Raw genomic sequence first — 15030 nt, 5'->3', positions numbered from 1 at the left:
AGTCTCCCCTTATGTGGTTTGCTTTGTCTCTTTTTGCAGAGGAGATGCCTTCCTTCTTAATTTACCTAGACATAAGATTCATTCATAATTAATGGCAATGTGGTTTTCAAGCTTTATTTGTCACAGAAATGTCCAGTAGAAATGATAACGGTAATAGCTGCTGTTTTGTCCTCTTTCTGATGTTGCTTCAGTCTTATTCATGGCTCTGCAGGAGCACAGCACTAAAAGGAGGCAATTGGAATATCTTTGGTCTTGTTTCTGTTTTGGGGGTAGGGCTGTACTTAAATAGTGGTGCATTCTCTCACTGTTTTTTGTTGTTGTTGTTGTTTTTTACATTTTTTTATTTTTGAGAGACAGAGACAGACAGAGCCCAGGTAGAGGAAGGGCAGAAAGAGAGGGAGACACAGAATCTGAAGCAGGCTCCAGGCTCTGGGTTGTCAGCACAGAGCCTGACATGGGGCTCAAACCCATGAACTGCAAGATCATGACCTGAGCCAAAGTTGGACGCTTAACCGACGGAGCCACCCAGGCACCCCTGCATGCTCTCATTTGAAGAAATAAGACTCACACATGAAATGAATAGGAAGCAATACTGAACTGTGTTTAATAAGGCACTTAATTTTATAGTACTATATGAGGGCAATCATTTTGTTTGTTTTGCAATCTGTTTTTGAAGAGGATGAATACTAATGAGATGGTCTGATGGTATTGCTTCTGATCTGGAGTTGACCTGTTGGAATACTTTGAACAACACTCATTTTATGTCTTCTTTTCCTCTTCCATGTGTAAAATAGAAACCATAATAGGAGTAATAATATCTTTAGGAAAGGATTGGAAAAAAATTATACATAATTTTTTATGTATAATTAAATGGATGTATAATGTATAATAATTTAAATGGATGGTCGTTACCATATTTTTGAGTCATTGTCCATTTGCTTATACCAGCACGTGACCACTTTATGTAGAGAGATGATTTTTTAAAGGCACTTTTAATTATTTTCTGGATGTTTCCATTCCATGTTGATAGACAAATGTTCCTTGTGTTTAATTATATAACATATAATAATATATTAAGGGAGAATAATAAAATATTGAGGGATAGGAGGCAGTTTAAGACTTAGATTAGGGGCACCTCAGTGGCTCAGTCGGTTGAGCATCTGACTTCGGCTCAGGTCATGATCTCCTGGTTTGTGAGTTCGAGCCCCGGGTTGGACTCTGTGCAGACAGCTCAGAGACTGGAGCCTGCTTCATATTCTATGTCTCCCTCTCTCTGCCCCTACTCCACTTGTGCTCTGTCTCTCCCTGTCTCTCAAAAATAAATAAATGTAAAAAATAAAAAAAAATTAAGAAAAAGAATTAGATTAGCCATTGCTGTCTGCCTTCTATCAATTTAAGTTGCCCCCCTTCTCTCTCATGTCAGTCAATTTAAAATACCTGTGAGCAGGACCGTGCCTGGCTTTAAAGAAAGATGTATGTGATGAGTCTCTCCTTGAGATTAGCAACTGCAGTAGTATTGTCAGTTGTTTTTTTTAATGACCTAGTGATTTTTTTTAAATTTATTTCTGAGAGAGAGAGAGAGAGCGAGAGAGAGCATGAGCAGGGAAGGGTCAGAGAGAGAGGGAGACACAGAATCCGAGGCAGGCTCCAGGCTCTGAGCTAGCCATCAGCACAGAGCCCAACACGGGGCTCGAACCCACAATTGTGAGATCATGACCTGAGCTGAAGTCGGATGCCCAACCAACTGAGCCACCCAGGCGCCCCGTCAGTTTTTTTAAAAAGCTCTCTCTCACTGTCACAGATTCCGTGGTGCTTGCTAAGTTTAGACCTTGGAATGTGCTAGGTTACCTATATTAAAGGCTATAAGGAATGCTTGTACCTTCTGTTGTAGCCCCAAAGGATGTTTCCCAAGGCAAAAGTCCATCTTAAATAGACAGGGTTCAGAGAGACTTGTTAATTATTTCTCAGTATCTATAACAGATGATTCTTCAAATCATGCCACTAGAGGCATCCAACTTGAGAGCTGTTGGATTAGAAGCACAACCTAGTGATGGCATTGTTTTAATTAGGGCACAATATTTGTGAGATCATGGAACAGTAGTGTTGGAAGGGGATGTACAGTCTTTTCTTCCATCTATTCCCCCCAATGCAGGAACCCCTCCAATAAGCATCTTGACAGGCTTGTGAGCATATTTGCTCCAAAAAGTACACTCCTTTTGAGGGGAGTACATGGTTAGACCATTGTTTAACCATGTGTGAGGAAATATACCCCAGAATGAGCCTAAATGTATTTTTATGTTATAATGTACACTCTTTGTCCTCTCTCTGGAATACTACCCCATTTCAAAAGACCCCTTCCAATATTTGAGGACAACTCCAATGGCTTTATTTTTTCATTAAAATTTTTGTTAATGTTTATTTTATTTTTAAGAGAGAGAAAGACAAATCATGAGCAGGAGAGGGGCAGAGAGAGAGAGGGAGACACAGAATCGGAAGCAGGCTCCAGGCTCCAAGCTGTCTGCACAGAGCCTGACACAGAGCTTGAACCCATGAACTGGGGGATCAAGACCTGAACTGGAGTCAGACACTTAACCGACTGAGCCACCCAGGCACCCCTCTCATAGCTTTTTAAAGTCTTCATTTCTTCAGACAATGAATTTCTGTTTTGTATAACCACTTACTTTTTTTTTAACATGGTCTTTAGACTTTTTACCCTCTTCTCTACTGAATCTGTTATCCCTTTGAAAGGTGCGTCTCGTACTGGGTCCAGTATAGCAGACTATTACATCTGTGCATCTGGGCCCACTACTTACTGAAGCCTAATTAAGAAGTAGGTAAGAGAATGTCATATGGTGCCTGAAATAGGTGGTTGAATTAGAATTATATCATTGGTTCATGATGAAGCATTTTATGGCTATTGAAAATCACCTTCTTTTTCATTTGAAGTGTTAGCATACTGGGTCTTCTCTAATCTGTATATTTGCCTTCTGTTTGTCTTGGGATAAATAATATTCCTTATATTTCTACCTGCCATATTTCATTTAAATTTGAATAATATTGGTTTTAAACTCGTTTTCATGCCAATCAAAATCAATTAAAATTTTTATTCATCATCCACATTGTAACGAAACTTCCTGCTTTGGCTATTGGAAAAATAGCCAAAAAGTTTGTCTTTGACATCTTTCCAAGCTGCTAATAAAAATTTTTGAATGGGGTAGATCGAAGCACACCATTCTGGGAGTTTCTTCTAAGACAGGTTGACATCCATCAACTAACTTGGCTGGTTTTTCTTGAATTTGTCCGTAAGGATCTTCCCGAGCCTTACTTAAATGCCTTCTTGAAATGAAGAGATACTCTGTGAGATTCTTCTAATGACAGCCTGATTGTTCTGTCAAAAAAGAAAAAAACGACTATGAGATGAGCTTAGCATACTTTCATTTATTAGTATCTACAGTTTGAGGAAGGGAGGTATTATAGTTACGCTCTTTGGGCCATAGCCTTTCCTAATCTTTTACCTTTAAAAGAAAATATGAACAAAGCCTATACTTATCTTCATTCTCCTGGCACCTCCCCTGTTCTTTGGCATGTCTGGAGGCTCCTAATATTGATTCTGCACACTCACCCTTAAATTCTCTCAATACCCTGGAATGTAGATGGTGTATTCATGTAAACCTGAATTCACTCACAGTGACTTCATCCTTTTTTTTTTTTTTTTTACTAATCTACATCTTAGGTGGGGCCTTGAGTCTTTCCTTTTAGCTTGTTCTACCCTTCCCAGAGAGAAATTTAAATCAGAGAAAAACAAGAAAGAATTGGTGAGTACTGCCTTCTTCCTGTCATCCTTTATTATTACATTGCACACCCTGGACACTTGCTCTGTAACATTCTTGGTTCTCTTCTTGTTCCAAACAAATCTTAATCTTTTTTTTCTTTCTCCCTGCAAACCTCAGCATTCTGGAATTTAGCCTTTCTGAGGCTGTGTTTTATAAGTTCCTATGAGCTTTACCGCAGAAGTCTGGCAAGGTGAAGTTCTTTATCACTGCTACATCTTAGGAAAATGTCAAGTTTGTATCTAGATGTAGACATAGATCATCTTGATTCTTCATCTCACTGGTGGCTTATAATGGATGTATTCTCATAGAACTACCATTGCTGTTTTCCTTTCTTAATCTCTACTTTATTTTTTGTTTGTATTATATTTTCATGTAGATAAATACATTTTTTACAATTTAATTCTTACTCATCTCTATGCATTGGTATATAGGCATATTAGTCAGGGTTCTCGAGAAAAACAGAACCAATCTCTCTACCTCTTTGTCTCTATCTTTATATAAGGAGATTGATTATGAGGAACTGACTCACGTGCTTATGGAGGCTGAACAAGTCCCGTGAATTGCCAGCTACCACGTGGAGACACAGGGGAGTAGGTGGTGTGATTCCAGTGGGAATCTGAAGGCCTGAGAATCAGGGGAGTTAATGGTATAAGTCCCAGTCCAACAGCAGTAGGGACTGGTGTCACAGTGCAGTGGGCAGGCAGGAGGGACAGGAATCCTCCTTTCCCCCTTTTTGTTCCATTCAGACCATTACAGGAGGGGATGATGCCCACCCACCTTCGGGAGGACCATCTGCCTATTGAGTCCACCCATTCAAATGCTAATCTCATCCAGAAACACCCTCACAGATGTACCATGAAATAATGTTTAATCTGGGGATCCATGGCCTAGTTAAAGTTGACACATAAAATTAACCATCATAATGGGCAAAATAGGCATTCGACTTTGTTTTCCCTCTTGTTTTCTCTTGAGATGACCTAGTGACCTTTCCCAGTTGTATGAGGAGAAGTCATACCTAGAGGCCTTTTTGTTAAGATTCCCATTTTCCCTCAATCGGTTCAGCCAGTTTTTTTGTCAAACATTTTCTACCTCCCTTTTAGGAGGTGAGTGGGATTCCTCTTGAAGGGTTGTTCAGTCTGCTAGGTGAAACCATAGACAGACACATGCAACATATGGAGCCTAGGACAAGTGGCAACTAAGGCATTAATGATGCGCCCGAAGATCTGGTCTTGTTGGGGCCCCCCAATCGCTTGTGACAGAAGGTGAAGTAAATCTGGTGCTGCTAAAGCAGTAGGGGAGTGGAATTGTCCAGTGCAAAGCCTCAGGGCAGGGGTTGGTTAGGAAAGGTCTGGAAAATCACCAGGCAGGGGCCACGTAGGGAACTGAGCCCTAGATAGGGCGGGGGAGTGTCCGTAGGAGGAAAAAAACTGAGGCTCCATTCAGAGTGGTAGTGGCTGTGACTTTGGTAGGGAGGGGTGGGGGGTGGGGAGTAGCAGTGGTGGTGGAGTTGCTTTTGCAGGGAGTGAGCGTGTACAGAATGGAAATCCAAGATCAAGTGGGTAGGAAGCTTATTGGGGTGTTCTGCTGAAGGCTTTGTCATCCCACCTAGCTGCTGACTTTGAATCTGGGTTCCTCTGACATGTTGAGCTGGCGAGAGCGGCTCATTGCCCTCTACCCCTTCCCTCGCCATCCTGGATTGTATGTACGTCAGCCCTTCAGACCCTGAGCAGTTTCACAACCAACTAGGCTCGTTTTTCTTGACACCGTCAGGCCTAGAGAAAGGTCCTCCTTTCTCTTCTCGTCCATTTACTTCGTAGTGTAATTGTAACTGTTCTTATTACAACAGTAACGCAACTATTAACAGCAATAAAAGCTCACACTTTATGAGCTTCCATTACATGCCAAATACATATATTAAATCATTTAATTCTCACCATGGCCCCGGGGGGTAGGCTTTATTATAGTGAGGTAACTGGCCCAAGGTCGCACAGCTGGTAAGCCAAGATTTATATCTGTTTTCAGAGCCAAACTCTTCACCCATCATACCCCTACGTGCCTGGCCTACATAAGGGGCCCTGTATCCGGTAGTACTGATGGTAGAGGTAGAGGTGGGGGGGTGGGATACAGATAGAGTGATAAGATTGCATCTCATAATATACAAAGATTTAAAACATTTTTATTTAAAAAATTTTTTATGTTTATTTATTTTGAGAGAGAGAGAGTGAGGGCATGAGTGGGGTAGGGGCAGAGAGAGAGAGAGAGAGAGAGAGAGAGAGAATTCCAAGCAAGCTCTGCTCTGTCAGCACAAAGCCCAATGCGGGGCTCAAACCCACAAACCCTGAGATCATAATCTGAGCCAAGATCAGGAGTCAGTCACTAACTGACTGACTGAGCCACCCAGGCACCCCAAAGATTTAAAACATTTTTAAACAGACGTTCCACCATTTGATCTAAATGGCAATCCTGTGCTGTAACTATCATTCCTATTTTACAGAAGAGAAAAATAAAAGTTGTGATGAATGAAATCTTACTAAGGTTACCTTCATTGGATTGTTAAAGTATTTTTTCTTATAAAAATAATCCTATAATCCCACTACTTAGAGGTATTTACTTTTTACCTGGATACATTTCCCACAAGTGTATAGAAAAATTAGTTATTTCTTAAAAAAAAAAATAAACAGGATTATACAGCATGTATTGTTTTATAATCTGACTTTTTAATTATTTTATTTTAATTCCAGTGTAGTAAACATAGCATGTTATGTTAGATTCAGGTGTACAATATAATGATTCAACACTTCCCTATATTACTCGGTGCTCATCATGATAAGTGTACTCCTAAATCCTCATCACCTAATTCATTCATCCCTCCCAGCCCCCACACACCATCAGTTTGTTCTTTATAGTTGAGTCTGTTTCTTGGCTTGTCTCTCTTTTTTCCCTTTGATCATTTGTTTTGTTTCTTAAATTCCACCTATAAGGGAAATCCTATGGCATTTGCTTTTCTCTGGGTGACTTATTTTGCTTAGCATTATACTCTCTAGCTCCATCCACATTGTTGCAAATAGCAAGATTTCGTTCTTTTTTGTGTCAGAGTAATATTCCATTATTCACATATATAACATATCTTCCTGATCCATTCATCCAGTGGTGGACGCTTGGGCTGCTTCCGTAATTTGGCTACTATAAATAATGCTGCAATAAATGCGTGGGTGCGTATGTCTTTCTGAATTAGTGTTTTTGTATTTGGTCGTAACTACTCAGTAGTGCAGTTACTGAGTTCTATGGTAGTTCTATTTTTTAACTTTTTGAGGAACCTCTATGCGGTTTTCCACAGTGGGTGCACCAATCTGGATTCCCACCAACAGTGCAAGAGGGTTCCGCTTCTCCACATCCTTGCCAGACCTGTTGTTTGTTGTATTTTTGATTTTAGCCATTCTGACAGGTGTGAGGTGACATTTCATTGAGGTCTTGATTTGCATTTCCTTGATGAGTGATATTGAGCATCCTTTTATGTGTCTGTTGACCATCTGGATGTCTTTTTTTTGGGGGGAGGGGAGATATCTGTTTATGTCTTCTGCCCATTTTTAAATTGGATTATTTGGGGGTTTTTTGGTGTTGAGTTGTATAATCAGTTCTTTTTGTATTTTGGGTACTAACCCTTTATTGGATATGTCATTTGCCAATATTTTCTCCTGTTCAGTAGATTGCCTTTTAGTTTTGTTGATTGTTCCCTTCTCTGTGCAGAAGCTTTTTATTTTAATGTAGTCCCAATAATTTAGTTTTGCTTTTATTTCCCTTGCCTCAGGAGACATATCTAGAAAATGTTGCTATAGCTGATGTCACAGACATTACTGCCTAAGCTGTCTTCTAGGATTTTTATGGTTTCTTGTCTCACATTTAGGTCTTTAATCCACTTTGAGTTTGTTTTTGTATATGGTGTCAGAGAGTGGTACAGTTTCATTCTTTTACATATAGCTGACCAGCTTTCCCAGTGCCATTTTTTGAGGCATCTGTCTTTTTCCTATTGGATATTTTTTCCTAATCTGACTTTTTTAAACTTGAAGATTTATTTTGAATATTTCAGTGTGATTAAGTATTCTTCTACAATTTTATTTTAATAGTCGCATTGTTTTTCATCATGTGAATATTACCCTTTGGGCTCTGATACTGTCTCATGGTGGAAAAATAGTAAAGGTAACAATCTGAAGGGGGAATATAGAGTCAATAGTTTCATATCATTTATAAGGCTGAGGTTCAAAGCACATCAGCTGACTAGACCTTAATAGAACTTAATTCAGGACAAATAAAGGCTTACCTTTCTGTTATTTATCAAGCTGATAATATTTTAATTTTTCACTGGACCTTGTAGTAGCATTGCGATTAGAGTTGTGTGAGACGGATTCATAGTCCAAAGAGCTGTCCAAGGACTATGAGTTGCTCCCTCACATGGATGGCCTGCCTGACACCAGAGTCATGTGTGTTCTTAATTTTTCCTGCTAGCCTGTAGATTCTCAGGAGAAGGCATCATCTTTCTAATCTTTCCACTAGCAGAGTGGAGGTCAAGAGGATCCCTCCAAGTGGTTTAACTTTTATATTCACTTGATTCATGGTAGTGGCTCCAAATACTTTTTTAATTCATAAATTGGATCTAGAGGGCCTCCTGGGTGGCTCAGTCGGTTGGGCGTCCAACTTCGGCTCACGTCATGATCTCATGGTTCATGGGTTCGAGCCCCATGTCGGGCTCTGTGCTGTATGCTTGCTCAGAGCCTGGAGCCTGTTTCAGGTTCTGTCCTTCTCTCTCTGCCCCTCCCCCACTCATGCACTGTCTAGCTGTGTCTCTCAAAAATAAATAAATGTAAAAAAAAATTTTTTAAATAAATTGGATCAAGAATGCTCAGGAAAAGAAGTAAACATTTAAAAAAAAAAAAAAGTCAGTACTCAGGCAGTGTGGCATCTTGGGGAGAACAGTCAATTGGAGCCGGAGGATGTAGCTGTAAAATTTGCCACCAACTTGCTGAGAGAACTTGGGGGAGTCACTTGACTCCTCTGGGTCTCCATCTCCCTTTCTTGAAAATGAAGACATCACATTAGATGATGATTTTAGATTGTTTCCAGAACTGACCTGTGAGGATTCTGTAATTTACTATTCCTATGGCTTGCTACTTGAGAGAAAGAGAAAAAGAAGACTTTGGAAATAAACAGATTCCAAAGCAGTTTTTCTGAAATCTGGCCGCACACAGGAATCACCTAGGGCACTCTGGAGGAAAACCCTGATATCTGGATCTTACCCCAGATCATCTGACTTAAGTGAGATGGCCTAGGTCTGGAATTAAAACCAAACAAAAACAAAACAACCCCAAACCTTCCCAAGTGATTCTATGTTCAGCCAAAACCACTGTTTTATATGGCCTCCCCATCGTCTTAATAACAAGTGATCGAGTCTTGGCCATGCTACAGGTGTTACTGTTCTGGCTCAAAAAATAAGTAGGAAGGCTGAATTCTCAAAGTTGATGATGCTCGTTTCACAGAGCGGTAGCTTGCCGCACAATATTGTTTTGTCACACAACAACACGTATTTGTGTGTGAGTGCAAGCGTGGGTGTATATAGCCTGTAAATCTGTTGAATAAATTAGATGGGGCTAAAAGGGAATTGAGGATTACAAATTATCTCTACCGGCTGTTGAATATTTCATGTCAATTAAACATTTGCAAAAACCAAGTATGGTATTATGATCCACTCATAACCATTATGAGACTGGCACATCTCCACGCGGCAATAGCCATTGCCGAGGCTACTGTACTTACTCTGGCACAAATCATAATAAATTGGGGTCCCCCTGGACATAATGAACAGTAATATAATTTTGTAGTTATTCTCCTAGCATGATGAAGCAGCAAGCCAAATTGAGTTTCTAGATAAATTTTGACATACGGGTCTTATTCCTAAGGAAAAGGAGCTATTGTCGCTCTGGCTTTGTTCCAGAATTCTGCAGAAATCCACATGGTAGCTTATTGTTGTATTACAAAAAGGTACTACAAGTATGTTTTTTGTGAAAAAGAACAAATTGCTAAGTTCAATTAGTCCTTTGGGGCAGAATTTGGAATTTCTTTTTAGTCTGGCTGCTGGATCCTATGTGAGCTATTGTTTGACTCGCACAGGGGCAGTCTTAAAGGCCTAGGAACCACAAGGCCACTGTTGGGGCTTCTAGTTGATGGTGGAAGGATCAAGCAGACCTCTTCGCCACAGCGGTGAAATATGACGTTTAACATTATTATTTTTTTTTTAAATCAGCCATTGGAAAGGAGGTTAAGAAGTTGGGGCAGAATCGAAACAAATCTAGGCCTTTCAGCTGGCTGTCTGAGAACTCCACTTGACATTCATGAGTGGATGCGGTTTGAGGAATTGTATAAGAATCATCAGCTAAAGGTTGCTTTTAATTAAAACTTTTTAAGCTAAATGGAAATCATACATGGTACAAACATCCCACCTGGCACTATCTCCTGTGCTTAGAACAAGGATTCGTGTAAATGTGGACTTAGGAATTGGGCCCTGATCTGTAAATATTTCTCAAGGAGACAAGATTCCAGGATTAGAAACCCAGTGGTAGTGGAGGGGCACCTGGGTGGCTCGGTCGGTTAAGTGTCGGACTTTGGCTCAGGTCACCATCTCGCAGTTCGTGAGTTTGAATATTGCATCGGGCTCTGTGCTGACGGCTTGGAGCCTGGCGTCTGCTTTGGATCCTGTGTCTCCCCCTCTCTGTCTCTCTCTCTTTCTGCCCACCCCTCAGTCACACTCTGTTTCTCTCCCAGAAATAAACAAACGTTAAAAAAAAACAAAAACAAAAAACCAGTGGTAGTGGAAAGCAGCATTGGAGTGTCATTAAATAGCCAAAGTCAGATGTTGAGGGAGGACAGGGACCCTAGGAACCAGTATTCCAGAAGTAAATTCTGTGTCTGTGTTACCAGTTGATCAAAAGATTCATATGTGTTTGTAAAGAGTGTCAAATCTAGTGGTCTCAGTATGGAATTATTGGATAATGTAATAGAGGGGCAGAAATTTTCCTGCAGCTCTTTTAGTAGTACTGGCTCCATCTTGGGTTATCCAAAGAGCTCTCCGATTGTCCTGATTAACATGAATTCAGCCCTACTGTCAGGCTTAGGTGACATAATGCAGCCCAGCCATCCATCAGTGGCCTATTAAAGTGCTCTCCACAGGACCACGGAGCCGTGGGTGACATCTTCATGGACATGATGTTTGTGGAGCGGGAACACTCATATTTCTGCCCTAAGCCCTGCACGAAGCAACAGCTGTAGACTGGAAAAATTATGTTCATTCAGGAGTGTCTGGAAACATCTCACTTCTCTCGTGTGCAAATCCTTTGTCACAAAGTCAGGGAGGAGATCAACCCAGACACAGAGTTTTAAGTAACAGCGTCTAAGCAAGTGCACTGGTAGAAGTGGGGTCCCGTTTGGAGGAAGCTCAGTTTAGGGCTCAGCTGGTCTTCTGCAAGGAAAGGATTGCTATTAAGACAGACACAGAGATGGGAGAGATGGAAATTGAAAGAAGGTAAAGGGGCGTCTTGGTGGCTCAGTTGGTTAAGCATCCATCGTCAGCTCAGGTCATGATCTCGTGATTCAAGGGTTCGAGCCCTGCATCGAGCTCTGTGCTGACAGCTCAGAGCCTGGAGCCTGCTTCAGATTCTGTGTCTCCCTCTCTCTCTGCCCCTCCCCCACTCATGCTCTGTCTCTGTCTCTCTTTCTCAAAAATAAACATTAAAATATTTTTTTTTAAAAAGATAAAAAGCGAGGCTTTCCTGTGTCAGGTTTCTTCTGTAGTTCTGTCTCTTGTCCTGGCACACAGCACTGCTAGCATGATTCGTGGCGGAGTCCAACATTTGAGAGCCGCACCCGGATTCACTGTTTCTTTGACAGACAGCACAGCCATCAGAGCCGGTTTCAAAGATGGTGGTCACTGTGCTCTGTGGATCTAGAGTTATTCATTCAGCACCTGGGTTGTTTTGTTTTGTTTTGCTTTGTTTTGTTTTGTTTTGGAGTGCTTCCCCAGGATTGGGGAAACAAGCCAGTGAGACCAAATTCCATTCTTGCCCTTAAGGAGTTTGCAAATGGGTCCTGGAGAGATTAAATGTTGCTGTTTGAGCTTAAAATAAGGAGCTCTGACTTGGCCGGAGTGGGGCTAGGGTGATCAAGGAATGCATCCCTGAGGAAGTGTCAGTTAAGCATAAATCTAAAGGATGCACTGGAGTTAGAGACAAAGGGATGAGCAAAGCAGACAGCTGGAAGAGCATATGCAAAGTCCCTGAGATAACAGAGTTTGGTACTAAAGGAACTAAAGGTCTAAAAAGTCCAGGCCTAGGGGTGCCTGGATGGCGCAGTCGGTTAAGCGTCCGACTTTCGCTTAGGTCATGATCTCACGGTTCGTGGGCTCGAAACCAAGCGGGCTCTGTGCTGACTGCCAGCTCAGAGCCTGGAGCCTGTTTCGGATTCTGTATCTCCCTCTCTCTCTGACCCTCCCCTGCTCACGCTGTCTCTCTCTCTCCTAGAAATAAATTAAAAAAAAAAAAAAAAAAAAAGGAATCCGACTTCGGGGAGGTCGTGATCTCATGGTTAGTGAGTTCCAGCCCCGCATCAGACTCTCTGCTGTCAGCACAGAGCCGGCCTCAGATCCTCTGTCTCCCCCCACCCCCCCGTCCCTCCTCCCCCTATTCCTTCCCTGCTTACACTCATGTGCTCACTCTCTCTCTCAAAAATAAAGAAAAAAAGAAACTAAATATAAAAAAATATAAATACAAAGGCCAGCCCAGGTGGAGCAAGTGAGCGTAACAGGAGAGGAAAGCAGAAAGAGCCAGACTTTGCAGAGCTCCATAGGCCACAGCAGGGGTTTTGGCCTTTATCCTAAAGCAAAGGGGAAGGCCTTGAAAGCACTAGGCCTGGAGATGATATGCGCGGGCTGGTACTTTTAAAAGAATTTTCTGGTTACAGAGTGCACAAAGGACTGGGTCTGGAATGGGTATGGGTTCCAAGAGGCCCTGGGGATGCTGTTGCCAAAGTCCATCCAGATCCAAAAGCTGGAATAGGGGGTGCAGCTGTGGAAGAGACAGAAGGGAGGGAAGTGGCAGCATTCATGATATATTCACAAGGTCTCGGCAATGATGTAGTGACAGTGGTCGAAAGGCCAGCCTTAGAATGTCACCTGAGTGCTCTGGCCATCTCACCTCAGCTTCTGGGTTGTTTAGATTAATGCTAGACAGTTAGAGCTCCAAAGTATGTGTTTTGAGGCTGTGCCTCATGAATAAAAATCACACTCCTATCACGCTCCTGTGATTTTTATTCATGGAACAATTGTACCTAGAGACAACTCAATAGGAAAACCATTAATAACTGGTGATAATATCATCTCACTGCTTCAAAATAAATGTTTTTCATTTTCGAAAGTTCTAAGTTGAGTTACTTGCAATATTTCTGCTTACATGGTAAAGGTCTATAAATCAAGATGCAAATATCATAGGCTTCTTACAGCTTATTATAGGAATGGCGATTTTCTTGGAGTTATTTCACTAAATTTGCATATGTAATCCAATGGAATGTATTCATCGAAATAATTCTGAGTCGTTGGCATTCACCCCATCCCCATTTTAAAAATGAGTTTTGTTTGAGAACTTCACATTCCCTGGGGCTCCTGGGTGGCTCAGTTGGGTAAGCGTCCAACTTCGGCTCAGGTCATGATCTCTTGGCTCATGAGTTTGAGCCCTGCGTCTCATTGGGCTCTGTGCTGACAGCTCAGAAACTGGAACCTGCTTCTGGTTCTGTGTCTCCCTTGCTTTCTGCCCCTCCCCCACTCATGCTCTGTCTCTGTGTCTCTCAAAAATAAACAAACATTTAAAAAAAAAAAAAAGGACTTCGCATTTCTAATCTCTATTATTACTGTCCCTCGGTAGTTCTGTAAAATCTCTTCCAACTCTTAAATTCCCTGATTTTCCTGCCTTTCTTCTCTTCTCTCATCCCATCCCTTCACTCAGTTATCCATCACCCTCTCTTTGTGAAGGTAGTGGCTGGTTTGAGGGATGTGGGTTAGAATATTCAAGGAGTATAGTTACCAAGGGAAGCTTGGGCCCTAGCCCTGGCCAATCTTCTTTCCTCAATTTCCTCTGTGTATTAGCTTCAAGTGCAGTGTCATTACTCATTTAGTCCTCAAATAAAATGCTCTTTGTTGCAATGGCACTTTTTCTCTGGTATAAGGCAAAATGGTGTATCAGCCTGATAATGTGAATTTGATAGCAATTGGCAGATTTTATTTGTGTGGAGAGTTTTTATAGTTGTTGGTGATCTTTTTTTTTTAAGTTGCCATTTGGATCAAGGAGGATTTTTATTTCTTAACTAGGATTATTCCTTTATCGGATATTAATTTAGCAGTGGGTTTTTCTTCCCCTTTAAATACCAAAATCATAGAGATGCTACATAGTTAATTTTTTTCTTTTTAACTGGATTAGCCCCATATCAGGTATTTCGTAAAGCTAGATTAAATGTATTTAAGAGAAAAATATTCATCTTATGAGTAATACTTCCCCCAAATACAATGAGTCCCATTTAAAGGAATACCTGAAATAAAAATAATCCTAATGAGAGATCTAATGCACTCTGTATCAGACCCATTGCGTTCCTTAAAACCGTATTCACTAAATGCCTGACTAATAAATAATCCTGTTAAATGAATAAAACTCCAGTGTGCCAAATGGAGCCATGCAAAGCAATCACGATCAGACTTGTTATAGGAGAATGGTAGATGAATAAATCTACTCTGCAATTAATTTATGACTGAACTATGATGAAATCCCTGTGGCAATGCTAAATCTGTTAGAGGAATAGATTTATCATCTTCTTTCAAACAACTGCATTCCAGGAATTTAACAAAATACTGTTATCTGAGCCTCCTCATAATGGAGATATATCTATTCATTTACATGGGGGAAGGCAGTTCCTTATCTGCAGTCGGAACTAAATAAATGTTTATTGTCATTGATACGAACCACAGCAGGTGCGGTCTCAGATGGAAACTACTAATGCTGGTAGCTATTCTTATCTGCCTCTGTTTCTTCAAATCTCATCAAAATTGCCTAATTTTTACATAGTTTGGTGTGAATAATTCTACTTTTTAGAAGCCTATAGAACCAACAGA

General features: G+C 41.0%; 1 protein-coding gene across 1 annotated transcript in view; it reads left to right on the top strand.

The window, feature by feature from the left end:
- CAMKMT (calmodulin-lysine N-methyltransferase) overlaps nucleotides 1–15030 on the top strand; it is a 397593-nt gene that overhangs the window by 200708 nt on the left and 181855 nt on the right.

The sequence above is a fragment of the Hyaena hyaena genome, unplaced genomic scaffold, assembly GCF_003009895.1.
Source record: "Hyaena hyaena isolate Hyena2069 unplaced genomic scaffold, ASM300989v1 scaffold_64, whole genome shotgun sequence".
NCBI lineage: Eukaryota > Metazoa > Chordata > Mammalia > Carnivora > Hyaenidae > Hyaena > Hyaena hyaena.
This window is presented reverse-complemented; position numbering and strand designations above follow the sequence as displayed.